Genomic DNA, 25,402 nt, shown 5'->3' with positions numbered 1-25,402 from the left:
ACAGTACTCCCAACTTGTCTATTTTGTCCACAGCAACTTGCAATCATGGTATGGCAGTAACACAATTCCTATCACTCAGCCCCATTTCCCTTAAAGAAAGGATCTGCAGCATATTGGTCCCCACATTCAACTAAGCAACCTTTTAATACATCATACATCGGGATATGAAATTTTATGCACAGTCCTGTTTGTATCAAGTGCTACTGTATTATATTTGGCTGAAATATCCTTGCATTACTAAAATTATTTATTCTCTAAATATGTAGATGATATTTATTCTTTTTCTGTCCTCATTGTGGATTTCCTCTGTTAAATTAACCTGTCGGTGACCTTGTAGTGACTTTCATGACTTGTTGATCAGGGCATTGTCAACAAAATCCACCGAAATTAATTCAACTGACTTATCTTCATTAAAAACTACAACATGGTGAATAAGTGCTGAGGTTTGTACCTAGTAGTTATAGGATCAAAGAGTTCAGTCAAGGTCTCTTGCCTCTGCTTTTGTAGAGTCTTACGTGTTTTCTATGTGGGTAATCTTCAAGTAATTTGATTTTCTTCGGGTTTTACTGTTGCAGTCATTACATTTGGGTTATTTGCTTGTAGGTAGCCCTCAGTCAGCCTTATTAACAAAGTCTTGGGTCCTGCGTCGGTTGCTGTCCCTTCTTCCATGACGTCAGGTCATCAGGGGTATAAAACATGCAGCCGACACCATTACATCAGTCTTTCTTGCCGTGTAGTGCCCAAAGCAGAAGCAGTTCACCTATGCTGGTCGGGCGACTCCTGAAATTTTCATTTTCGAGTTTCAGGACCAAAGTCTTCAACTAAAGCTAAGTACCCAATTGGGGAAACTTTTTCTTGCTCCTTACCAATGTCAGTAAAAGTTAATAATTGCATTACTTGTGGAAAGCAAATACCTCATAAAAATTTTCATTCGTACTGTATTCCTTGCCTAGGCCCTGACCACGATGTACCTTGCTGTCGATTTTTTGCTTTATTTAATCAGCACACTATCCGTCGTCGGTATATTTTTGCCTCTAAATATTTTAGTTCTCGGTATAATTATCCAGAAACGTCATCGGTTAAGCCATCCGACTACTGGGATTCCAAAAAAATGCAAAGATAAAGGCAGAGACAGGCTGCCGAGGTCCAAAACTGCTGACAACATTTCTCCTAAGTCAGTTGCCAGTTCTCTGGTACTCAGTGAGGTGCTTTCGCAGCCCCTGATACCTGCTACTTCTGATTCGCAGGCCTCTACTGAGACCCATGCCTAAAAAACTGATGCCCAGGCCACATGCTCAGGCCTCTATGCCTAAAAAGCAAATGATAAGAATGGCTGAAGATCTAATAACTCTCATCAGGGGTAGCCAGCACCCCCCCCCCCCTTCTAAGAGGCCTAGGACTGAAGTTGATTATGAATCTTCTGATCAGGATTCTGTTTTTTCTGATTCTTCTTGTGATCTGGATTTGCCCTTATCTACTTATGAAGATTCTGATGCAGAGGATTCCATTCCCTTTTCTTCCCCTCCTGAGGATTTTTCTTTTGGGGAAATCTTGCATACTCTAAGGGAGCAGTTCCACTGGGAAAGCCAGGATTTTTCTGATTCAAAAAAGAGGCTTAGGGATTTCCCTCTCCTACCTCAGCATAGGCCTTTAGCTATTCCTCCTGTACTAGACATTGTTGATGATGCTTTTTCAGAATCTAGTTTGGCCCCTGATTCCCTGCCTCTTGCTCCCAGAAAATCTGACAGATACTACAGTGTCCCTGAGTCCCACAAGTTCCTTTTTAAAAATCCTATTGCAGATCCAGAGACTATTTCACAGGGACCCAAGGGCATTAAGGCTTCTACTGCTAAAAATCCTACCCCTTCTGATAGAGACTCCAGGGTGCTGAATAGATGGGGTAAGAAGGTTTACATTTCTGTAACCTTGGCCATTAGGTCTTTAAACTACCAGTTTCATATGTTAAAGTATCAGCAACTGGTTGGACTGCTTAAACAGAAAATTATGTTGATTCCTGACTGTGTGGAAAATAAAGAATTACAGGAGTTAAGGCATTCTGCTGAACAATTTGGAAAACATACTTTGCAATGTGGTTTTGATTCATTAGAGGCCTCTTGCAGGGCTGTTGTTACTGGGTCTGTGCTCAGAAGGCACGCTTGGCTTAAGAAGCAATCTTTGCCTGATTATGTTAAAGCTAAATTGTTGGATGCTCCTTTAAATCAGGACTGCCTGTTTTGCAACAGGGCTGAGGAAGTTCTTAAAAAGATGGAAGATAAAGCTAAATCTATGCAAACTGTTAAAGATTTTTTACAAGTTCAGCCTCCTAGATTTAGTAGGCACTGGCCCTCTAAAAAATGGTCCTTTCCAGCCCCTTCTAGGTCTTCTCAAGCCAAACCCAGACACAGAAAAAACCCCAGGTTTCAGTCCCAGGGCCACACAGAACTAAGCAGTGGGGGGCCTCCACTTCCAAATCTGGGAATAATAAGACTCCTCCCTATGGTAAACTGTCTCAGTGACTTCCTTTTTAAAATTTCCAAGCACTTATCAGCTGACTGCCCCTTTGAGGGGAAAGATTGCTCTTCATGCAAAATACTGAGAACTCATTACCCAGGACAAATGGGTTTTAAATATAGTGTCCCAGGGATACAGATTTCACTTCCACATGTTGCCAACACCAAGCGGGTGGCTGGACCTAGCCCCAAATCAGTGGGCAGAGGCCCAAAAACAAGTACTTTCTCACTTAAGCATGGGGGCTATTCAACTGGAACCACAAGAGGAAAGGGGACAAGGTTTCTACTCAAGACTTTTCCTGGTACCCAGAAAAGACAATTCATGGTATCCTATCCTGGACCTGTCTACTCTAAACCCCTTTTTGGAGATTCCAAAATTCAAGATGCTGAAACTTCACCAATCGCTTCCTATGCTAGGCAAAGATGCCTGGTTGGCAACACTAGATTTAAAAGAAGCATACCTGCACATCCCAATCAGGGAATCTTGCAGAAGATACCTATGCCTCAAAGCAGGCTACATGTACTATCAGTTCTCTGCACTACCCTTTGGCTTATCTACTGTGCCCAGGGTATTCACAAAGTGCCTAGCTCCAGTTATTGCATTTTTCAGGCAAAGAACTATTCAAATATACCCATACCTGAAAAATTGTGTAATTAAGGCAGAAAGCCAGGACATACTTTTGAATCATCTGGCCATTGTACAGAGGGTTATAACTTGTCTGGGGTACACCATAAATGAAAAGAAATCACACCTGGTACCCTGTCAACAAATTATATTCCTGGGTGCAAGCTTGAATACAACTTCCCAGATGGCTTACCCCACACCAGAGAAACAAATTAATTTGACAACCTACTTCAAACAAGTAGCCACAAAAACCCTGCTATCTGCAAGACAGATACTGCAAGTTTTGGGGTTCATGACCTCCTGGATTCTTCTAATTCCATATGCAAGACTGCATAAGAGGAAACTACAGTGGTATCTAAAAAGCCTATGGTGTCAACATTCTCAGGATCTAGAAACAATGATTCCTATCATACCTTGCCTACGCCTAGAGTTCCTTTGGTGGACAGAGGCCTGCCACCAAAACAAGGGACTACCTTTCACACCACCCCCTGCCACCCAAACCCTAACAACAGATGCTTCAGACTATGCATGGGGGGCTCACCTTACAGGGAAGTGCATTCAGGTCAAATGGAGCCCAAGTCAAATGCGCCTGCATATCATTCGAAAAGAAATGTTAGCTGTACAGAATGCTCTGACAGCCTTCAAGGACCACATTCTTCCAGGACAACTAATGGTAAAGACAGACAACACCACTGTTATGTGGTACACAGACAAGCAGGAGGGTACACATTCTTACCCCCTCTGCAGACTATCCATGACATTGTGGAACACAGCCTTGAGCTACCAAGTGCACCTACAAGCTCAATTCCAGCCAGGAAAATTAAATACACTGGCAGACGGACTAAGCAGAAACCTCATAGACCCACATGAGTGGAAACTGGAACCAAGGATTTTCAACATGTTGACAAGCAAATGGGGAGCCCAGATAAAGACCTGTTTGCAACTCCCCATAACTACCAATTGGACAAATTTTGTACAAGGACCCCCCACAAACAAGCCTGGAAAGTGGATGCTCTGTCCTTCAGCTGGAAAATCATATCAGTCTATGCCTTCCCCCCTCTGCTTCTGCTCTCCAAAGTACTAATAAAATCAAACAGGACAAACCAAGGATGATTTTGATTGCTCCAGACTGGCCACACCAACACTGGTACCCCCTCCTGTGCAGTGTGTCATGGTTATCCCCATGGCACCTGCGTCTGACTCCTTCCCTGTTGTCTCAGCAAGAGAACCCGATTCTGCACCCTCAGCTTCTAAAACTGAATCTTGCAGCCTGGCTAATTACATAATCTCTCCTTTACCATCCCTCAGTAAACCTGTGATGGATATCATTTTAGAGGCAAAGAGGCCTAGTACTAGAAAATCTTATGCTAAAAAATGGAAAAGATTCTGTGCCTGGAACTAATCTCTATGGATGAGCATAGCAGCACCCAGTTTACCTACTTAACTGAGATGCTTCACAAGGGCCTGTCTTTTTCCTCCATTAAGATCCACACCTCAGGGATTTTAGCTCATTATAACACAGAACCTCCCCTCTTCTCTCATCCACTCCTCAAGCAGTTCCTCAGAGGGGCCAAAATTTGAGACCACCCAGGAGAGCTCCAACCCCAGCCTGGGACCTTAACTTTGTCTTGGAGAAACTCACTCTACCTCTTTTTGAGCCAGCTGCTACTGCAGACTTAAAATTTCTTTCTTGGAAAACAGCTTTCCTTTTAGCAATCACTTCAGCTAGAAGGGTATCTGAATTACAGGCCCTTATGGCAGTGGAGCATTTCATCATCTTTCATGCAGACAGGGTGTCCCTCAGAAACAATCCATTCTTCATGCCCAAGGTGGTATCCAGTGTGGCTCTTAATCAGTCCATTCTTTTGCCAACCTTCTTTCCCAATCCACAGAATAAAGGGGAATGGATACTGCATTCCTTAGATGTGCACACACAACTTACATTCTACTTGGACAGGACTAAATCTCAAAGGAAATCTGAACAACTGCTGGTGGCATTTGCTGCAGAGGCAGAGGGGAAGGCTATTTCAAAGCAAACCATTTCTAAATGGATAAGCCATTGCACTCATTTCTGCTATAAGCACCATGGAAAACCTATCCCCCAGGGGATCAGACCTCACTCCACCAGGGCTGTATCTACCTCTACAGCCTTTCTCAGAGGTGTCCCTACCAGGGACATCCTAGAAGCTGCTACCTGGAGTTCTGTACATATTTTCACCAAGCATTATCATTTGCCAGTTTTCTCTAAATCCAGAGCTGGCTTTGCCACTGCAGTCTTGCAGGGCCTTATAGCTGGCCCTAATGCTATCTAAATTCCTCCTCCCGACCATAACTTTGGGAATCTGCCCAAATGTAATGACTGCAACAGTGAAACACGAAGAACATAGTACAGTTGTGTACACTTACCATAAATGTGGATGTTCGAGTGTATTGACTGTTGCAGTCCTGGTTACCCTCCCTCCAGCCCCCTAACTTCTTTTGGCTATACCTCTACTTTCCTTTACTATGCTTAAAAGCCTTTTTGGTGTATTTGCTTTTCTGTTGGAGGTATATCATTGTACATTTATATTTAATTGCTTCCCATTATGGGGGCACCAGACATCTGGGGCAAGAAAAACTGATGTAATGGCGTTGGCTGCATATTTTATACCCGTGATGACCTAACATCATGGAGGAAGGGACAGCAACCGACGCAGGACTCAAGACTTTGTTAATCAGGCTGACTGATGGCTATCTGCAAGCAGATAACCCAAATGTAATGACTACAACAGTGAATACACTTGAACATCTACATTTATGGTAAGTGTACACAGCTGTACTTTCTCTTCCCACCTCATAAAAGAAGCAGGTTTATTGGCTGCACTAAATATTCTATGCATAGCTTATTTTCCCTTAGACTTTGGTTTGGGTCATGGCTGAAAATGGTCTAAGAAGCACTACTTCACATAAAAAGTTAGCAGATGATAAAAATGAAAAACTTCCTTCTAATAAAACTACTCCCATATAAAAATTATGGAGTGAATGAGGCACTGCACAGCACATCAATTAATTTCAGAAGATTGCCCAGCTAATGTCATACTAGCTTACCTGACTGCAGTACATGTGACATACAAATTCTTTTCACAGGTTGCGCATTTCATTAAACTTATTGATTGCCTGCATATTTGAATGTTTTACTCGCACATAATGAAATATTTTAATAGATATTAATTAATCAGCCTTAAAGGTGTCATTATCTATCCTGTCCTGATATACTGCGGCATGCCTACAACTTTGGACCCTGTTCATAAGGTTCCTGGCCAGCCACTAGTGCATAGCCTACTGCCATCTCTCCTGCTGCCATTAAAATGAAGTTCATCATTCAAACTATATCACTGTAAAAATGATCATGCAGTAGCAGGTTGTGAGTCTTTTATTTTCAAAACTGGATAAAATGGGTATATGTAAGGCAATATAGCTGAAGAACTCCAAAACAGACAGGTCTAAAAGTGTTTTAGCTTGTTCTGAAACCTCTTTCTTAAATCATCATGTAATTTGGAGGTCTATATGAAATGTGTTTAAGGGGCGATAGATTAAATGTGTACTTGTACATTTTTGTCTATTGCAAAGCCTGCTTACCACACTGCAAATTTACCTTAACTATGAGATTTTCAACGCATTGAATAAGTGGAAAATTCAGTCAAAAAGTTTGGGTTTCTGCTTCCCAAATGGGATTTGACTGTATAATTCAGTATTTCATTAACAGGTGCATAGCTAGCTAGTGTATCATATAAGGAAGGTCTGCAATGTGTTTTTTTTTTTTTGTAAACAAAGGAGTGAGGTAATAATTTCTCATAGGCTTAAAAGAATAGTAAATAACTACCGCCCTACAGGAATAATGTATTTTTACATGTCAAACACTTTTAATATCTAGTTTAAGAGATAGATAGATAGATAGATAGATAGATAGATAGATAGATAGATAGATAGATAGATAGATAGATAGATAGATAGATAGATAGATAGATAGATAGATAGATAGATAGATAGATAGATAGATAGATAGATAGATAAAGTAAATAAATCTATCTATCTATCTATCTATCTATCTATCTATCTATCTATCTATCTACCTATCTGTCCATCTATCTATTTTTGTTTTTTATGCATGTCTTAAATGCATTGATGGATTGATCTACTGGACTAGCTTCATTCATTTTTGAGCAAATGGCATTATTTAAGTTCACGAAGTTACATTACCATCTATCTTATTTTAATAATTCATAGATTTACATTAGAAAATATGGATGTGAAGTAAAATATGTGAAAAAACTGTTTTGTTTAGTAGATGAGAATGCAGAATTAAAGACTTAAGAATATGAAGCATGCCTCTACAAATACCCACTCCAGGAGACTAAAGGTACACAGCATAAACAAGACTCGTTCGGGAGTGAGTTCTTAATCCAGCACATTCCAAGCCTATGGAATAAGTCGTCACTACAGGTAAAATAAAGTGCAGCTTTGGCTACCTTTAAGATTAGTCCTGATGAATGAATAGTCAGACATTTGCATCTGGGTTATTATTTTTGGTCCTACTCATTTGGGGAGTTCAGCAATAGTATGTGCTTAACAAGGGAGGCAAGAATGTTTAAGTGCATCTTCTTAAAGGTATATACATACATATTATATTCACCAGGATCACTTAATGAGTATTATTCAAATGTCTGTCTCTCTCTGTGTGTATATATATATATATATATATATATATATATATATATATATATATATATATATATATTCATTTAATAATCTCGAAATACTGAACTCTCGAATTTCAGTATCTCAAGACTATAAAGTTAAAAGTACATAAGCACAAATCTACTAAATAGCGAACCCGATAACGCTGAATACACTAAAGAGTGAACCTGTCAATGTCGGATATCACAACATTAAACTGCCTAAAGTGCCACAACAACGAAAACACATAACCCCACTTCATTTACACACAAAAATGAAGACAGTGCAGGAAATCCTGTTCCAAACATAAATGCACCCGCATAACACATCCACAGTACTGTGACACGACCTGTGCCATACTCCATCTACATAGCTTGAACTGTAATAATACTGACACACCTTCACATGTGTAACATGACCATAGCCCTCTATTACACAGACTTTCCACTGTATTCTGTGCCTCCATGGTGACCGTAACAAAGATACCGACCTCAGTCCACTCCAACAGCCAGAAATATCACCCATATGAATATACAGCAACAGAGAAAAGCAGGAGTGTCTAAAAATAACAAAGTCCATGACATATGTAACAGCCTGGCAATCGACAGTTGGAAGTCCTTCATGGTGTACATCTCCCAATGCTGCAAGACCTTCTCAAACTGACTGTGCCTCTTCTGGATCAACTGGCATTTCGGCAAAGGGAGTGCACCACAGCTCATCCAGACGCTCAACTCCTCTACCCTGTCCTGCTCTCATGCCAACACATTCAAAAGCACCCTGAGATCTGTTGCCCTGTGACTGAGAAGGGACTTCAACCTCCAGTTCCAGGCTTCGACACTGTTTTGTAACCATAACAGGAACAGGATGTTCAGCTCATAGATATTCCAGAAGGAGACTGGAAACAGCAGAGGGAACCTACTGAATCTACGGGTACATGTGCAAAACTTCCTAAGTTTGCCGTGTATGTACCAGTCTCGAAAATACTGTAGTAGCTCCCTCCCTTCTGATGGAAACTCCTCCTTTAAGGCATGAAACACTGGAGGGGACCTCTGTCCCAGGCAAGAATGCTAGTGCAACTAGACATTTCACCTAGATTTGTAAGGCCATGTCAGTGTTATAGGTGTGTGCAAGCCCCAGCTGCTGGACCTTTCACCAGACATTCTGGCCAAAATGGAACAGGCACCCTTTTGCCATTACACCCTGCAGATTGATTGCACTACTCCATTTGGCTGTGATTTCAAAATCACTAATTATGTACCTCACATGGAGCTCTAACCCCTCTTCATCCAACAATTGCAGGACACAGCTCCACATGTAATTGTATGCTTTAAGCAATTTCTTGGTCATTAAGCAGTATAGAAGCAGCACACTTTTGTGACAGTCGCAGTGCTTCACCAGGCCATGAATGCTATATAACTGGTGACACAGTATGCCTTTGTAGAAGAATGTCCTGTCAACTAGCCATATTGTGGCAGTGCTGAAGTCTAGCATGTTTTGCCGTGTACTGAGTACTAGCACAGTGGTATCGGTGCAACTATCCGATATTACTTTACTGGTGAATACACCTGAGTTGGTGGGGAAGTCAGCCATGTTCACATCCTCCAGTGCAAGTATGCTATCTGAGACAGACTTTGTCTCTTGTCTGCAGACCCTATCTACTTGTTGGATTAGTGCCTTCCGTGCAGGTAAGCTAGGGGTTACAGCAGATGATGTAGAGGCCAATATGTCGTCCACAATTACACAGGGGTTATCTCTGGAAACTCTGGTCTTTACCTTTAGGTCTGCACATATTCTGTACCTCTTAACCTCAACAGGGTCCCCACCATGGATATGAGAAACGGACTTAATCAGACGTTCACCATCAGGCACACTGACAATAATAGCCCTACCTTTACATTTTTCAGTTTGCTTCCACTTGCAGCACCAGTAGGACCTTTCATTCCTCACTTTCTCTGTATTTAGCACATAGCCATCTAATAGTAGCACCTTCCCTCCGTTCTGTGACATGGATGTCTTGTACATGGCTCCTATTGTTCCTGGAGAACTAATACTGTTGTCTGCCATAGCTGTGTTCCGAACCAGGATGTTTAATCTCTGTTTGCATTTGTGATTTCAAAATTCGTGGTTTTCGGCTGCCTTTTGCATTCGTGACTTTAAAAATCACAGTTTTCGGCTGCCGGTGTTCTGGGCGTTCAGCTTTATAGTCTCGAGATACTGAAATTTGAGATTTCAGTATTTCGAAATTATAAAGTGAATCCACATATATACATACATGTACACATTTTACTCCGCCTGCAGAGTAATGCCTTTAGATGCATTTGCTTGCCATTGTTTGTGACTGAAGTTGCTAGAGATGAGAATGATGTACATGTTATAACTTTGTTCTGTCTGGACTGTTTGACAAAAATGTTGAAAATGCTATTTCAGGATGCATGTTAAAACCTGAAAGGCAATAATTTGGATCCTCAAAAGACAAAAATGTAAAGTGCATCTATTGGGAATATATTGTAATTCTAACACTGCAGTATCTTGGAGTCATCCCCCTACTCAGAAGTACAATCATCTCAGAGTTAGTATATACTAAACTCTATGTGTGGAGTGCAAAAACAGTAAATGTTTAACACAATCAACTTTTATTTTGATAGAATTGCAACTTAATGTTCAAATTCTGGGGACTTGTAATATCAGGAATAGTACTTCTTATTGGGGTCCTTCTGTGATCTCTAGTTTAGCTGACTTTTCTGTCTAGCTAAGATGCTTTATAAGTTCGCTATGATTCTCCATAAATGTTTCAAAACTCAAAATTATGAAACATGGAGATCAGATTTTGAAAATGCAAGCAGTCAAAATAACCTTGTAATAGCCATTTTCAGTGTGTTTTTCCCATCCTCATCAAGTTTACTGGTGACTTTGTTCACTGTTCTTCATATCTCTAAAATCACAGCAACCATACATGAGTAAGAACAAACAGTTTCAACATGTTAGTCAAGGAATTCATTCATCAGAATTCCAAAAATCAAATAAAAGTAGGAATCCCCTTTTGGAAAACAAAGAATTTGAAAAGGGAAGGCTTATTAGCTGTGTGGGGGAGGGGGCAAAGTTCATGCATGAATAGCTGATGTAGGAGACTGACAATAATCAGACCAGGAGGCATACGTGAATGGGGCGTGCCTTTGTTGAAGGTTGTGCATCAGGGCTGGTAACCCGGTATGTAAAAATCCACTACCAATCATTAGCGGACTGGAGTTCCACTGTGGCGACCCCTAACCGGGAAAAGCCAAAAGACACAACAACAACAACAACAACAACAACAGTGAGTAGCTGGCATCCTTTTAGATGTTTCTAGACATATATGGTGATGCTTTCTATGTAACAAAAGTGGCATAATTTGACAGATTCATTTACAATGCATTGGATTAATCTAGAGTTTTCTGGGAAGCCTAATGTAAGTAATAAGTGATTTTTCTACTCCATGACTAATAATATTTTTGGCAAAGGTAGGTAAGATTATTTGGTGCATATATTTATAATTCCTAAAGCCATGACTTTTGCTGGTTTTAAGAACAGGCAGTATGAAACATGCCTTTACTACTGAAGTGGCAGGATGAGCTACTGAAAAAATTAGCATACTGGGGATTCATTAATGGAATGTGCATTTTTGGAACCATTCTGTTTCCATTAGTACAAGTCTACAAGTCATACAGACAGAGTCAGCTTGAAGCCCCCAGCTGCATCATTGCAAATACTCGATTGTACTATTTCTTTTAAATAATGGCACTGTGAATGCTTGAACTGATTCAAACATTGTCTGACTTTGTAAAAACTCCAGCTGAGTGCCTTTTTCCGTAATTTATTTATTCATTTGTTTATTTACTTTATTTATTAAATTTGGTAGCCAGGGTAGAGCACTGATCCAAATGGACCTATTTCAGTCTTAGCCCAGACAAATGTAAATGACAGTAGACAAGAAAATTAACAAGAAGTATTACGAATATGAACAAAGTATTGTGTGAAGATAAAAAATTAATTAATATGCATAATAATAATAATAATAATAATAATAATGTACATAGTACAGGAAACAATAGCAAGGAATGGTTAGAGTAAGGAGGGAAAAAGAAATAGTAAGGGTTAAGAGAATAATGGGTAAAAAGCAAAACTGAAATAACGGCACACAGAAATTAACTATATAAAATATATATATATATAATGTGGAAGAGAAGTCACATACCACTGTAGGGAAGTAATGTGAGGAAGACAAAAGTATCTAACTGGTGAAGGAGAGAGTGGGTGATTAGGTGATGTATACAGATGAAAAGCATTTCCAAATCGACTTGGACTTGAAATGATCTTTAAGTTGAGCATGAAATGATGGGTGCAATATGAAGTCTTTAATGAGAGTAATAAAATAAATAAGTTATAAAGCAATAAATAAAATAAAACAAAATGCATAATATGGGGTATATCAAACAATACTGACCCCGCTGTGTATAACGCAACTGATTTTGTGGATTGCAGAATGAGAGGTGCAAACTGACTTGCAAAGACAAGAAAAAAGTTTTAATTTAAAAACAAAATAGTATGGTGTACTTTATTATAAAAGTAGTACTGTACATTTAGTTTTTTCTTTGCTGGTGAATGGGGTGGTTTTACGAAAAGTCTGAGCACCTGTTTCTGCTGTTCTAAGTCTGGACATTAGTCTTCTTTTGATATAATTTTCTGGTAGTTCAAAATAATCTTACTGGTAAGAGTAAGAGGTCATTTAAATATCCCTGAAGTGAATCAAATGATAAATGCAGTTAAAAGACCTGCCTTAAGTGGTCCCCCAGCCAACCCATGCAGTGCTGTGGCAAAAGCACACATATGCGTGCGCAGACACATACACACACATGCACACATACTCACACACACACACACACACACGCACACACACACACACACACACACACACACACACACACACACACACACACACACGTATTCACAGGCAAAGGGACACACACAAAAACACACACACACACACACACACACACACACACACACACACACACATGAGCAAGCGCACACATACACAAGCACTTACGCAGACACACCCATACACACACACACACACACACACACACACACACACACACACACACACACACACACACACACACACACACACACACACACACACACACATAGTATTTTATTGTTGTGGCAATAATGGATCCAGTGCTGCCATAGCCAAAAATAAGTGCTCATAGTAAAGTACCTCACACACTCCTCACTGTTTTGCTTCAAATTGCATGGCACACCTTACACAGTCCTCACTGTTTTGCTTCAAATTGCATGGCACACAGTCTTTTTCATCACTCTACTACAGTATTTTGGAGTGGAATTAATTGTCAGATTCTATTTTCAACAGAATGTAGAGCAGATGAATTTGTTTAGAGGCTGTAACTATGTTGGGAAGCCCATATTTATGTTGAGCAAGGAAAACTCCTGTGTCTGTTGCAGTTCTAGCTAGTCTGGAGAGAAAGGGATATATCTCCAGGATCAGGATAAAAGAGAGTTGATCTTTTTCCTGGTATTTTAAGTGTTGTTATAGACATTAAGTGACTGGTTCAGCCATAAACCTAGGTCTTAAAAGGATGTGGTTGTTTCTGTTGAGGTACCATTGAGATCTGCTATGTTAAGTTTTTGGGGATTTATTTTCAGCTTTTGTGAGGCTAGAAATATCATACTTTTTGTTTAGGAGGGGTTTAGTAGTAGCCCATGTTGTTTAGCCAAGAATTAAATTAATGGAAGTCAGATTGAAACAGGGTGATAGAGATGAACAGATTTTGACTCTGAAATATCTATTTGTTAAGAAATCTTGGACTGGACACAGTGCAGGTGCTGCGAAGAGCACTACTGGCTGGCATCAAAGAGTGAAACAATACTAATTTCATGAACTTTAATTGTACTTTGAGTTAGAAATAGGGTCCATTTCCATCATGGCATTAGAAACCCAAAAGAGGTGGATAAATTAAAAAAAAAATAAGCATCAATCCATATGTTACCAGATGGGTAGCAAACTGGCTCACTGATAGAACCCACCTAATCAAAATAGAGGAAGCCACCTCAAGCAGTAGACCCGTACCGTAACGAGCAGCATACCCCAGGGATTGGTCTTGGGGCCTCTGTTATTCAGTATATACTTCTCTGAGGTGCAGGCCAAAACCAGTGGGCTATGGCTGACCATGTTTGCAGATGACTGCAAGCTGGGCTCGCTCATCAATATACCAAGTGATGTGGACATCCTCCAAGAGGGTCTTACCCAAACAAATGACTGGTGCCAGAAACATGACCTAAAGCTGAATACAAAAAAATGCATCATCATCCCTTTTGGGGAGAGTGATGTCCCCACCTATTATCACATTAGTAACAATATCCTAAGCACGCAATCAGGTGTGAGGGATTTGGACACCCAGGCTGATAGCAACCTGACTTTTGACCACCATGTTGCTTCCATTGTATGGAACTCTTTTTACATGGCCCACCTCATAAGTAAGAGTATCTCATCGAGGGACAAGGAGGTCATAACATCCCTGAATTCTTCCCTTATAAGGCCAGTTATTGAGTACAACTCCCCCCTTTGGCATGTACCTCACAAAGCACATGCAGCAGCTAAAGAGACCACAGAGGTTCCTCACCAAGAGAATCCAGGGCTTCAAACATTTACCCTACACAGATAAGCTAAAAACCCTGTCCCTTGACACAGTTTCATACAGGCTTCTCAGAGGTAACCTCCGTCTGACATATAAAGCAATCTCAGACCCCGCCTTGATGGGACTGCTGCATATCTCAAGTCAAGCTCCACTCGAGTAACCTGCATGTGTCATCTCAACCTGGTCTGTGACATCAATAGGACTGTTAGTGGGACAGATTTGTGTCCCAGAGACTCCCTTATCTGTGGAATAGACTCCCTCTACACATCAAGCAGAGTACCTCATTATCCCTTTTTAAGCGCAACCTGGATAAGTGGAAGGGAAACAAAAAATACATCCCTGGGATTCCACCTGTGTCACTGTTGGACAGGGGGTTTGGGTGCTGACTTGTCTAAACAAGAGCTAAACTCTTGGCTAGGCTTATAAGGACCTCAGGGCCAATAGCCTAGTAACTTCCTGTGATCCTATGATCCTACAAGGGAAGTGGGTACCAGTTGTAGAGTACGAGTTGGGCCAGATCACAAATTATTATTGTTTTCAGTGGAAGGGGAGGTATAGGAGTTCAGGTCAAACTGTGTGAGATTAAAAGTAGATTCTGTGGTATATGAGCTTGATTTGTATTTTGGGAGGATTGTTTGATAAGGTTTTGAATAGTTTCAATAAAGTGAGAGTTAAACATCTGGGCAATTTCCAGTGGGTCTTTATCTGGTGATGGTGCAGGATTCTGCTGGGCTCCTGGATAAAGAAGTTAGGAAACAGATGTCCAGAATTTTTGGGGTTATTCTTTAGGGTGGATAACTGTGTGGAGAAGTATGTTTTTTATCATGTAATAACTAGCTTCTTTGCTGTGTTATGTAGTTGTTTATAAGTAAGTTCATTTTGTGGGGTACTATTTCTGTGCCACTCTTTCCAGGCTCGGTCTCTGGAGAGAAGTGATAGTTTTGTTTGTTTTGTTAGCCAGGGGGCATGGTTATGTTTTATTCTTTTGGTATGAATGGGGGCTAGACTATTTAGAGTGTTGAGAAAGATTTTATTAAAATAGATTATGGTGTCGTCTAGTGGGAGTGTTTTTAGACAGATCTAATTCTGGGATTTTAAAGTATCTAACAGGAGGTTTTGGCTAAAGTGGGTTAGGATTCTAGATGTTCTATAGAAGTGTAGTTTTTGAATATGGGTATGGGTCCTATAGGTGAAGGCTGGTGAGTGATCACTTAGAATGTTGGTGGGGTACCAGTGTTTGAGCATTTTTGGAGGTCAGAGACTAGTATCCAGTCTAATGTAGAATACAGGTAAGTAACCATTTGCCCAACCCCGCAAACACACTAAAACCAAAGCAAAGAAAACCCACCCATGTGCCTCACACACCCCTAACTAAATATGCCAACTCCGAAATCGCAGCACTGTGGAGGTAAGTGACAATGGTCAACACACTGGCCAAGTGGTTACTTACCTGTAGTGATCTGTCAGTGTTCTGAGTGGTCAGTTTTCAGGGATTTCAGGTTCATAGGTTCATAGGTAGGTACTAGGCTATCTGCCCGAGGGCATTTATAAGCCTAAACAGAGTGTGTCAGCTTTCGCCACCCCATTGATTAATTAACTCAGCCTCTGTCAAGAAGAGCCAATGAAGTGAACCCAGGGGTGTATTTTCTGTTACCCCACCCACTCATCAAGGTTTCTCTTGAAGAGTGTTAGTGAGGGGCTCTGTCTAATGTAGTCAGGAATTTTGTTCCAAAGCATGGGGAGTCTCTGTGACAGGAATCTATCCCTCCAGAATGTTCTATTTATTGTTCTGGTGAGATTTAGCTCACTAGAGCGAGTGGCTCGCAGTAACCTGTATTTCTTTAGGTGGAGCATGTCCATCAATTCTGAGTTGGACATGGCTTTATAAGTCAGGCAGAGATCACCTCTGAGTAAGATATATGCCACTGAGTACAGCTGGATTCTTTCCAGTCGGGCTGCATAGGACATATGTTTGATGTCAGTGGGGTACTTTTGTCGTCTTTACAGCTGTTGGGCACATCACAAATGGTGCATTGTACTCTATGATGGGTCTGATTAGTGACTAGTAGAGGGGCACTATAACCTCTTTATTTCTAGATAACCCTTTAGTAATTAGATGGGCTACATAGAAGGATATCCTAACTACTTTGGCAATATGATTGTCAAAGGAGAGATTACTATCTACTTGGGTCCCCAGATCTCTTCTTACCTCTTCTGTATTAAGGGGGCTGCCACCTATGTGGTAATTCATGGGTGTTTTGTTTTTCCCAAACGGGATGACTATGCATTTTTTGGCATTTACCTTGAGACCAAGACTTTGACACTAGGTATCCATCTCAGTAAGGCCCTTTTGGAGAAAGTCCATGTCAGACGGAGAGTCAATTATGGCTCCCAGTTTGCAGTCATTGGTGAACTTGGTTAGCCATAGTCCTTCTGTGTTTGCCTGTACTTCTGAGAAGCATATGCCGAATAGTAAGGGTCCCAGGACCGAACCTTGTGGGACACCACTTGTGACTGGTTTAGAGTCGGACTTGGAGCCCGCTGTTCTTACTGTGTGAGTTCTGTCTGTAAGCCAGTTGGCAACCCATCTCATGACATAGGGGTTTATGTTCAGGCTGGTAAGTTTTTCTATAATTCCCAAGTGGGGAATGGTGTAAAAAGTCTTGGCGAGGTCAAGGTAGGCTGTGTGAACTACCTTCCCCTCATCTATGGCCTTGGTGACTGTCTTGAAGAAGTCAACCAGGTTTAGTAGGCATGATCTGCCCTTAACAAAGCCAAACTGGGTCGGGTCAAGTGTTTGGAGGTTCCCAATGTCTTTGTTAATGAGTTCCATGATGATGCACTCCATAGCCTTGCAGATCAGGTAGTCAGGCTTATGGGGCAATAGTTACCATGGTCAGCTGTGGCCCCACCTTTGTGGAGTGGAATAACCATTGCTGTGCGCCACTCTATGAACACATAGCCTGTGGAGAGGCTGAGGTTGAACTGTGTGTTTAGGTGGGTTAGTTCATTCTGTAGTTTGTGCAAGGCGCAGCCTGGGACACCATTTAGCCCCACTGACACTGTGCTTTTGGCTTTTGAAAGGGCTGTTTTCACCTGTGTGTCTGTGATTTCCGGTACACTACACTTTTCCAGTATTGTTGTGGACCCTTTTGGGGGTGAGGAGGGGGGTGAAGTTTGCACTGAATCTATCTGCCAGGATGTTGGCAATATCAGTGGGTTCAGTATATTTTCTGCTATTTTGCACTAGCTCAGAGCATATCTGCAAGTTGCCACTTACATTCTTAACAAAGCTAAAGAAGGCTCTGTGGTTATCTTTTGAATCCTTGGCTATTTTTCTTTCAACGTTAGCCTTAGAGGATTTTATGAGGGACCTTAGTTTCTTACTAATACTGATCAGGGATGTCTTTCATTCTTGGGATTTGCTTTTTTTTCTGAACTAGTTTCCTCCTTCTATTGTGTAGCCTGTTTATGGCAGGGGTCCACCAGACTGGTTTCCTTCTCTTAGGGGAGTGAGTCTTGGTTTTGCTAGGAATGGCACAATCCATGCATCCTTGTAGGTGCTCATAGAGTGCATTTGTAAAGGTTTCTGCATCTTGGACACTGTTATCCTTTAGCGTAGGGGCTGTGAAACTTACCACCTCTGTCTTAAGTAAGGTGAAGTTTGCTATAGAAAAGTTTTTCACTGTGGTTTCCTTGGTTGGGGGTGGTGGTGTGGTGTGGACATCCAGAGTGATTAGTTTATGGTCTGACCTAACCAGTGACGGGTTGACCTCCGGTGTGAAACACCTGTCGCCCATGTTGGTGATGACCAGGTCCAATATGTTTTTACCTCTGATAGGGGAGTTTACCAGCTGATCCAGGGCATTTGAGTTGATAAATTCCAGGAAGCGCTGGACTAGGGAGTTTGTACTTGAGTAGTTTTCCCAGTTAATGGTAGGGTAATTGAAATTGCCCAATATCAGGGTGTTCGGTAGGGCCTTCATGTTTTCCAGTGTCTCCAGAAAGGTGAAGTGGTGGTCCTGGGTCATGGAGGGTGATCTGTAGCAGGCCACAATTTGCATTGCATATTTGCCTGATGTTAGTTGCACATGGATGATCACAGAGGTATCATGCTGTGCCACTAACCTGGAGGTGTGGGTATCCTTGATGAATATGGATACACCCCCTCCTTTTGTGTTTCAGTCTGTGTTCTGTGGCCGAAATGTGAGGTATGAGTTGTAGCCCGGCAGTGCTGGGGTGCTCTGTGTAGCCTTGAACCAGGTTTCAGTTACTGCACAGATGTCAACGTTCTCCATACTGAGGAGTACTTTGAGTGCGTGCATTTTGAGATTTAAACTCCTGGCATTGAGTAGCATAACCCTCATTTTTTTATTTGTGCTGTTTATGGAGGTGGGTTTGACTTTTGAGCCTTGCCTAAAAAGGCACTATGGGGGCAGCAAGAGCCTTGGCTGGTATTCGAAAGCCTAGGGGTGACAGGTGCAAGCCATCTCCTGTGAAGCAATGAGACTTGTCGAGCATGTCATCCCAGGCTGAGAGACACTGGATACCCTTTGAATGACACCAGAAGCTTAGCTAATTGTTGAAATTGATCATTGTTTCTTTATACTGCGGTATCATTCTTGGTGAGGGCAGGATGCTACTTAGGGTCAGGGTCGCACCCACCTGGGCTACATGATTAGAGAGCTCTTCCATGTCTCTTTTCATATAGTCCAGGGAGGTACATCTCAGGTCATTCACACCAACTTGAACAATGACAGAGTCATATTTGTACTTGTTCTGGAGTGACCTGAGTGCTTGTGTTATGTGGCAGATTCTGGCTCCTGACAGGCAGCTAACAGTAATCTTCTCCTTGTCCAGCCTAGTGAGTGCAACATCAGTGTGCCTGACTACAGAGTCACCTATTACTAGTGTGTCAGGAATGTTATTTTGCCTTAAGGGCTGTGATTGTGCGGCACACTGATTTTTTGTTTTATGTGTTGCCTGCTTTGTGACGGGAGGTGAAGGTTTTTTGTGTGTCTGCTTTGGTAGTCTCTGATGCCTTTGCAGGTTTTTATTTAGAGTCTTCGAGTATGATTTTGTGTATTTATGTGTATTTTTTGCCAGTGCTGGTTTAGTATGTCTATGTGAGGCTGGAGGTGTGGTGCAAGTGTTAACCTTCTCCTCAAGACTGCCTGTTCCAGTCTTGGGTGGAGAAAGCTTAGCCTCCAAATTAGCTGTATAATTGCATCTCTCGCATATGTTAATGTTTTGTGATAGAAGGAGAGGGTTGTCTGTGTACATGAGGCAGTTGTAGCATTGCCTCAGGATACCCAGGTTCACCAGCTGGACTGGAGAGTATACCTAAAATTGCCCTTTGGTCATGCCTGAATAGTAGAGTGAGCTGCGTAGTCACTTAGTTGGTAAGGGGTGAATAATGAGCCTTGCTTGGGTTTTTCATTTCAGTCTTATGAAAGTCAGGTAAGTGGGATTTTGGTCTACTGAAGTTGACCTATACACACACACACACACACACACACACACACACACACACACACTATATGTGTATATATATATATATATATATATATATATATATATATATATATATATACATACATATTCCACTATAACATTGCATTAACTGTTCTGATGCACAAAGTCATAGAAATCGAACAATAGGAATACTTTTACCTTGTGACTATTTAAGCAAAATGTACTTTATGAAGTTGAGAAGTTTTGTGAGTGTACTCCAATTCCACAACTGAGCAAAATGCATACAAGGTAAGATATCTGTTTAATGCTTAACAAGATTTATCCACTATCACAGTGTTCATCAAATATCTCAGTGATTTCTTAAATGATGAGGGTATGTGTGTTCATCTATTTATTTGCTTTAGTTAGTTAGTTAATTTCAGTTTGCAAAGTGGGTAAGTGGACTCGTCCAGAAACCCTTTTCAGCCACAACCCAGGTGTTGAGGCAAATAGAACTACACAAACAAATATAATAAAAGTTATAAAACTATTACAAATAATGGAAAATGTGATGTATACAGCATTTGTATAACTAGCACTTCCAGGTGTGTCAGGGGTTTTCAGACAATGTGTCACTGACAATGAATGCATGCACATATATGCTGCATCACTTTATGGAGGCAAGACTGGGTTGGAAATTTTCTGCTGCATATCACAGCATGTAACATAACCATAATAAAAAATAAAATTAATTCCAGCATGCGCATAGAAGTGTCATTTCTATTCATGCACATTAAGATAACAAAAACAGTAAAATAATTACAATATAATTAGCAGTAGATTAAAAACTCTTACATCAGCATAAATATTTAGCATGTTTTTGTAGTCACTTCATTGTACAATGAATAACAATCTGGAAACCATCATAGTTGGTCCTGTATCTTTAATAAATACTTAAAATGAGTTGGAAATTGTCAAGAAGTAGTGGTGAAACAATGCTCAGCATTATACTATTTTCTGATAATAGTATGATCTACTCATATAAATAATCTCTGAACTATGTACATTTATCTGTTTTCATGGAAAGAAAGAAGAAAATATTTATGGCTTAACAAAATAAAGTAATGCTTCTCTTCCATATAAAGAATCAGATTGATTACCACTGTATTTAAGATTGATGATGCAGGTATCTCTGTTATGACATCCATTGTTTTAGTGGCATCCTATGGAGGATTGCTTCCTTAAATGCATCACTGTGTAAAATATTGGCCTAAAGGATTTCATTATTCAAGTTGGCAAGACAGCTACTACTTAACAGTAATAAACTACATCATGATATAGAGAGAATAACCCAGAAATATGATAGTTGTCAAATCTCTTGAAAATCCTGTCTTTATAGAACACATGACACTAAGGCTAAAGCTGTATTTTCTGTTAATAGCGGCAAAGCCACAGACAGATGTGAGGGATATCATAGTCTACTGACAAGAATCTAAAAAAAAATGAGTGCCTTGTCAATGGGAGGAAATGATGCAGGCCACTGACCTTGGGATGTATTACAGTGTTTAGCTGCAACTTTTTCAATGGATAATCTCAAACAGGAAATATGAATGTATGATCTGCAAGGTCACTATGCCAGCTGAATTCATAGATTTGTGTTGCTACATTACTCATGTTTATTAGAGATCATCTTGTAAACAGTATTGCCTTTGTAAAACAAGCAATGAACTATTTAAGACCAAATATAAACCTATAGCCTTCTCTCACTGAACGTATTTTTAAAAAATGATCAATGAAAAAAACTGAATTTTGTTTTTATTTAATTATCACAGACTGATTGCCATTCACAGTATTGTCAGAATTTACATTGATCAGTTTAATTGCAGTTAACTTATTTTGTTATAGCTATTGTTTGTTTTTTTTTTGTCAGATTGTTATAAATTCTGTATTTGTTTCTAGTAAAGTTAGATTGTCATGTAGACATCAGAGAGGTTAATATGTATTTCATTATTTATTTTTATTTGGTTAGTAACCAGGTAAAATTACCTGGTACTGCTGCCACTGTCCAGACACACACTAGGAGCATTGTCTAGATAAATCACTTGGTCAGAGTCACACAGTACACAGACGGAGAAGGAAGGTGGTTATAGACGCACAATTTGCAAATGGTTTACTCTAAACTCCAACATGCATTTTATTAATAGTTTTAAATCTTCATTCTCTCTGATGAATGCTTGGTGTACAGTCTTAGTCAAAGAAAATCACTGTTATGACATCAATTTTTATTAATGAAAAATATGATAAAATGAAAAAAAGGTAAACTGTTCTATAGCCAGCATCATTCATGTTTACTTAGTATACTATATGTTTAGTCTAGCAGTTTGTTCAGTGGATTAAGGCAATGAGCTGTTAACAAGCAGTTTCATGTAGTCCAGAGTTTTTTCTCTGTCACCATATGCCTACCATATGTTTCTGAGCAATTTATTTAACCAGGCCATTCTCCCAAGCTGAATCTAAAATGGTCCAGCTGGATCTGTGCTATATTCTATTTAACAAATAAAATCAAATAACATTTTTTTTATTGTCAGCTATTATTAATTAGTCATACAGTAAATAAAAAAAACATACACAATTAGTATATGAAAGATTGATGCAGAACATATTATTATTATTATTGTTGTTGTTATATTTTACACTGCACCCAGTTACAAACGTATTTGCAAAGCTCAGACATGGTATTTATGAACTGCACTGGCTAAAGTTAAACACAAGACGAGACAACAAACTGCTCAGTCTTTGCAGAAGAGTTTATAGTGGAAGTATAATACAGGCTACTCTTAATTTTAATTAACATAGTGCTACAGCAAATATTTGTTGAGAGGTTCATCTAATATACTCCTTAACAAGCCATCATGCATTTTATATTATAAATAGCCTCAGCAGAAGCATTGTTTTAGTCTAGTATAACACATAACAAAACATACAGTGCATTGATGATATTAGGGGCAGAGAGATGCTGTCCAAGATAAATAAGTGAAAATGTGACTTGATACATTTAGATAGGTCAATTTTACATAAAGACTATAGCTTGCCTCCCTGAAAAAAATATTATTTTTGGTTTTGTCTGTTATGGTGTAATCCTTGGAGCATGCACAGTATCTGTCAATGTTCCATTTTTTAACATTTTGACATTGATGCTACGGATATTGATGTGTCCATTCACTGTGGAGTACTACACCTGTATATGTATGTTTGGTATGTATGGTATGTATGTATGTATGTATATGTATATGTATATCTATATATATGAATACACAGAGTAGCAGAAAATTAGATGGGAGATGAACAGTTCAAATTCAGATCAGGATGCATCAAAAGTGACCCAATGTTTGCAGTGAGACAGATATTTGAGTAGAAGCTAGACAAGACAAAAAATCCCAACTGGGCATGCCTTAACTTGGAGAAAACATATGACAATGTCCCAAGAAATCTGATTTGGGCAGTCCTGCAAGGAATGAAGTCCCAGAAATATTGGCAGAATTAGTGCAGATTGTGTACAAGGACCTAATGACTCAAATATGAATAGTGTTTGATCTCACTGTAAGAAAGGGTGTGCACCAGGGTTTAAGCCCACTGCTGTTCATACTGGTGATGGACTACATCAGCAAACAGACTGGAGTGGACAGATCAACAAACCTGCTGTATGCAGATGATGTGACATTATATGCAGACACTGAGCAAGAACATTAGCAAAGTATAGGGGAATGGAATGCAAAACTGAAGGCACGTGGGATGAAACGGAGTACAGATAATACAGCTGTAATAGCAGAAAATGTGGAAAATCAGAAGAAGTAGACAATTGAGATAGAAGGGAAATAATGGAACAGGTTAACAACTTTAAGTTTCTGGGAGGAGTAGTTGAGGAGAGGTGAAGTCTGAAAGATGAGATCAAAGCTAGAAACAGAGAAGCTGCAGCCAACTGGCACAGAGTCTCAGGGGCAGTGTATAACTGTAGAATCCCAAAGAAGCTGAAAAGTAAGGTGTGCAAAACAATGGTATGATAAGCACTACTGTACAGGTTCATAGATGTTTACTAGGCTAATGACCACAAGGACCTTTTTAAGCCTAGCCATACATTCCAAATCTATGGCAAGTTCTGGTACCTTTGATAAGTGTAAGCAGGGTCTTGGGAAGTGAAACATTTACAAGCAGAGTCCTGAAAAAGAACCATTTACAGGCTGCCTGTGTCCATTAGGGAGATACGTTGTAAACCAGGGATGAATTTCCTGTTCCAAGTTATTCTTGACTAGGGTTAGGGAGGAACTCTGCTTCATATGGATGATGTATGGTACAGAAACCTCCACATAAAGGCAGATCAGCTGAGTAAGCTAGAAGTGATTGAGATGGGTGTTAAGATGCACAATATGGAAGAGACAAAAAAGTGGGAACACCAGAGCAGAAGCCCAAGTAACTCCGGTTGCAGAGAAGGTCAAGACCAACACATGTGCAGAAAATTAGAAGACAAACTGGTGAAGAAACTGTGAGAGAGACAGAAATAAGGAAAGAGGAAATGAGGGCATCCTGCAAAGAGATTGATGGATTGCATGAGGGAAGACCTGTAACAATCAGACATGAGTGAAGAAGAAGGAATGAGAGTGGCATTGAATCGAGAGAGATGACACCATGTGAAGGGAACCCATATATATATATATATATATATATATATATATATATATATATATTTATATATATGTGTGTGTGTCTGTGTGTGTGTGTGTGTGTGTGTGTGTGTGTGTGTGTGTGTGGGTCCCCCTCAAATGGTCGACATTTCATAAAGTCGAAGACCATATAGTCAAGACCATATGATCAACTTTTGAAACATTGACCATGCAGAACGGGCATCTCTGTACAGTGCGGAATGGAAATATTTCCATCTTCCACACTGTAGTGCAATTTTGGAGTTGGTATATTTAAGTTCCAGGGGGTGCAGGGGGGCTAGCAATGTGAAGCTAAGTGATTGTTGTGTTTTTTTTTTTTACATGGTTGACGTTTCAAAAGTCGATCATATGGTCTCAGCCATATAGTCTTCGACTTTATGACATGTCGACCATGTAAACTAGATCCATATATATATATATATATATATATATATATATATATATATATATATATATATATATATATCTAAATATATATATATATATATATATATATATATATATATATACATAAATATATATAGATATATAGATATATATATATATATATATATATATATATATATATATATATATACATATTGTTGTTGTTGTGTCTTTCGGCTTTTCCCGGTTAGGGGTCGCCACAGTGGAACTCTAGTCCGCTAATGATTGGTAGTTGATTTTAATGTGCCGAGTTACCAG

Source organism: Protopterus annectens, chromosome 2.part2 (genome assembly GCF_019279795.1).
Source record: "Protopterus annectens isolate FY-2018-M chromosome 2.part2, PAN1.0, whole genome shotgun sequence".
Classification (NCBI taxonomy): domain Eukaryota; kingdom Metazoa; phylum Chordata; order Ceratodontiformes; family Protopteridae; genus Protopterus; species Protopterus annectens.
The sequence above is the reverse complement of the archived record's forward strand: the minus strand, read 5'-3'. Positions refer to the sequence as shown.